Source organism: Citrus clementina, unplaced genomic scaffold (genome assembly GCF_000493195.1).
Source record: "Citrus clementina cultivar Clemenules unplaced genomic scaffold, Citrus_clementina_v1.0 scaffold_27, whole genome shotgun sequence".
Taxonomy (NCBI): domain Eukaryota; kingdom Viridiplantae; phylum Streptophyta; class Magnoliopsida; order Sapindales; family Rutaceae; genus Citrus; species Citrus x clementina.
The window spans coordinates 28935-32907 of NW_006262363.1; the positions used below are offsets into that span (position 1 = coordinate 28935).

At 32.2% G+C, this 3973-nt stretch overlaps 1 long non-coding RNA gene across 1 annotated transcript; it reads left to right on the forward strand.

Annotated features, from left to right (window-relative positions):
- Positions 1-2711: 2711 nt before the first annotated feature.
- LOC18050355 lies at positions 2712-3619 on the forward strand. The gene is made up of 3 exons (XR_002907008.1): positions 2712-2840; positions 3159-3344; positions 3441-3619. It is a non-coding gene; the product is annotated as an uncharacterized LOC18050355 (long non-coding RNA).
- The last annotated feature ends 354 nt before the right edge of the window (positions 3620-3973 follow it).

Genomic DNA, 3973 nt, shown 5'->3' on the forward strand with positions numbered 1-3973 from the left:
CGAGACAATCAACGAAGTCGTTGCTAGCGATTACAGGCTCAGGCATAATACTTTTACATCCAGCTTTTTCTGATTTTCTTTTAAGTTACATTATACGAAATACTTGTGACTGCACTGCGCATGTGTCTTTGATAGTTCAATTAAGGCTCCATAACTGATGGAAGCCCTTGGAAACTGGTAATTTGAGTCATTTGCAGTTGATGTTCCAGAAGGAAACGCCAAGGTTGAGACATGTTACTTTCGGATGCTTTTCCTTTAAGGCCTATTTTTTTTTTTTTAATTTATAGCTTTTAATATCATTTTAAATTTGTCCGAAAGTATCTTTTTTACCAATAATGTTTGTAAATCAAGAAATAGTTAAAATTCCGCTAGGTGAAAATACAAGTTTGGAATTTTATTTTTGAGTGCAGACGAATTTTATTTTTTAATTGTGGCTGAGTTAGGTATAGGTAAATCTATACTGAAACAGTAAAACTCACTCATTGCCATCCGTAAGATTGCTATAAGGTTAAATAAATAAAAGAAATTAAAAGAAAATTCTGTCTGAGGATACAAATAAAATCGGAGCCTTAACAATCTTCGTTGGAAAAGAAAAGAAGAAAAAAAGAAAGAAACACCATACGCATCCTTTACTCCAATTAATTTTTCTTTTAAAAGTCTATTGTAGGTGTAAATTACGGCACCTCCACCAATAGGGGTGCGATCTAAACGTAATATACATTATAGAGATTGCACGTGCATCATCAATCCTGCATTCAGCGCTTCTCATGTTTTCTTTCTTTCTTATGTGTAATGAACGTTGATGTCCATGTGCTCCCACAGTTTTAAGTAATTTTTTTGCTTATCAAAAAAAAAAAAAAAATTGTTTTTTTGAATTAACTATCCAAGTCCGATATATCCGAGTGGGTAATTGCACATTATCTATTCCCTGATGTCACATATTTTTGTCTTTCACTGTCCTTAAATTACAATGAAATGGAATAATATTGGCAACAGTAGAAAATATAATAAGTAAAAAATTTATAAAAATAATGTTTTGTTTTATACTCAAAAGTTTAAATAGAAATATGAAAGTAAAAAGTTAAACACAAAATAAAATAAAGAAAAATAAAAGAATTTTTTAAAAGGAGAAATATATTATCTTTAATTAGAAAATGTTTCATTTTAAATAAGAACTATAATTTGTCATTTTGTTATATTTGATTTAGTTTAATTTGATTGTATTTATTTCTTGGATTAGGGAACGATAATGATATTCATTCCTTATTGGTAGTGCTTACTTGCAAAAAATATGAAGGAATAAGAATAGATTTTGGGTGGAGTCCATAAATTTGAAAAAAAAAAGAATGAGAATCTCATTGGCATGAGTAGAGGTGGGAAGAAAAATTGGGGAATGAATTTTTATCTTTAAAAAAATAAAAATTCCTTTTTTATCTCATATTAATATTAAATAATAATTATTATTGATGTTATTATTTATACTAAAAATATTTATTATTTATTTTGTTAGTGAACAAATACATAACTGTAACTAAGGTCATATAAGTATCTTACAACAATTTATTACGATTATAAGATAAAATAGACACATTAATTAGAATATAATTTATTCTAATTCTGATTCTTGCAGTTCAAGTATAAATTTATTCTAGTTCTTATTTTACATTTTAATTCCCGTATATTTCGATATTAGCCTATTCTAATTCCTATCTATTCTGATCCCGAAAAAATAAATGATCTAATTCAATTATAATAGGGGCATTAGAGGCTAAATTTAAACTTAAAGAGTAGTTCCGATATTAAACCATATTTTAAGGACATCAATGAAAATGTAATCAACAAAAAAAAAAAAGTTACACCATCATCGTTTTGTTGGCAACAATAACGTTGAAGTGGTCTGTCTCCTTGCGAGTTGTGCGACCCCTTCGGTCGCAAGGAGATGCCAATCTTTTCAATTTGTCGATTTGCTTTCCTAAAGCAATAAAATAAAACTCAAAGCCGCACTTCAAAACTTGTGCAAGAAGGGAAATGTAACTGACGTATGCTGTCTTTCCATTTCTTGGTGCATGTATATATAAGTCTGAATATCAGCTGAGTCGGCCAACACCTGCAAGCAATTTTCGTTTTTCGGTAAGTATTGTTTCCTTATCCTATGAATTTATCTTCAAATTTATTATATTTTCACTTCAATTGTTTCTTAGTTTGGTTTAATGTAGTGCGAAGTTAATTTATCAACATTCCACCACATAAGCGGCACTGGAAGGACCCACAGAGGCCATCTCCAGCTCCACAGATGCTTGTGCCTAAATTCAACAGAAGCTTAAACTTGGGATTGCCCAAGCTTAATGAAGACAGGAGTGGAAATATTGTGCATGCAGGGCATGCCGTATTCAGGTGGTTTGCCGTAGGCTTGGATGGTGATAGCGGCTTTCCTACTTCTTTCCAATCTGAACCGTCCTCAGTGGAGCCTGTTGAGCATAAAAGAGGAGTAAAGCCGTTAGTTTTAGTGAACAACAATCTGGCTGAAGGTTAGTGTTCTGCCTTTTTTTTTTTGTTTTATCTTAATTTGTTCTACTTTCGTTCTTGATTTATGTCTGGTGTTAACTTTGCTTATGTGGACATTTGGCTTTCTCGTTGGTAGATAATGATGAAGTGAGGGGGAATATATGAAGAAGCCCAGGGGGACCGGCAGCAGAAAATGTATGGCCAGACGTGTTGAGTGCTTATAAGATTGTCAAGAACGAATTGGAGAAAAAGCCAACAATTGCTAGATTTGGCGAAGTTCATTTCCATAGATATGTGATCTGGTTCCCATTGCTGCTACAGCGTGAATGTTTTGTGTTAGATCATTCCTCTCCTTTCTTTCGACTTTGAACTTAAAGCAAACAAAAATGCATATTTATACTAAATCTGACAGACATCTTGTGTTAGTATTACTTGATTTCTGGTATGAGAAACAAATCAATCTCTTGCCGCCGTGAGTCCGTGACCAAGTTTTATTGTTTGAATTTTCATAGGGACAACACATTATATCATTGCTTGACCTTATTTCTTGCAGTAAAAATGATTCCATTCTTCTATCACATTTTTGAAACATCCATTAGTTTTTGTATTACAAGCGCCTCAAAGAAGTAATTATATCATTCATCTCGATGCAGGAACAATTTACTGCACTTAGGAAGTGAAAAGGAAGGTCAGGTTGCTGAAGAAACCACTTTGAGGCAAATGAAGTGATCCTTTTACTCAAATGTCCCTGCTACATACATGGAAGACATTATAAATGAAGTTATGCCAAAAATTGGAGTTTATTTTGAAGAGTACAAGGATATATATACCATGTCAAGGTAGTTCTTCTGCTAAAATCTTCAGTATTAGTGATCAAGTTTCGTTTATCTCCCACTTAATTAACCATTGATTCTTCCTACTCCCCGCCCCGGCAGTGTAGTTGCCTGACAGCAGGCGACAAAACTCAACTATTTCATGCAAATCTACTGTTAAAGAAGATAAAACACTTGAGCTCTAGAAGGCAAGTTTTCTGCTCCTGGCTAACTATTCTTTATGGACAATGGATCGAATATTGTGTTTGTTGCCTGTGTTTTAAAGGAGATTTTTGCTACTTCAAACATTGCAACAGGACTTTTGCTGTTTTGAATTAAATAGATGAGGGTTTGAATTTAATCTTTTCAATGTGAATCATGAAGGATCTATTCAAAATAAAAGTGATAAAGATTAAGAAAGAACTTAAGAAACTAAGAGCTTTTAGAAGTCTTTGAAGAAATAATATCAATTTGATAGGAAAAGAATTTAAAATGAAGAAAAAAGATAATTGATAAGAAGTAAGACTAACTGTACATCTGATTGAGGAACAGGCTTGTTAATTCAAACTATTATAACCAATTGGGAATTGAATTAAGTTAACAGTTAACTCGTAATTGAATGTCTAAACTAACAATGTATACAATTACAGATGAGA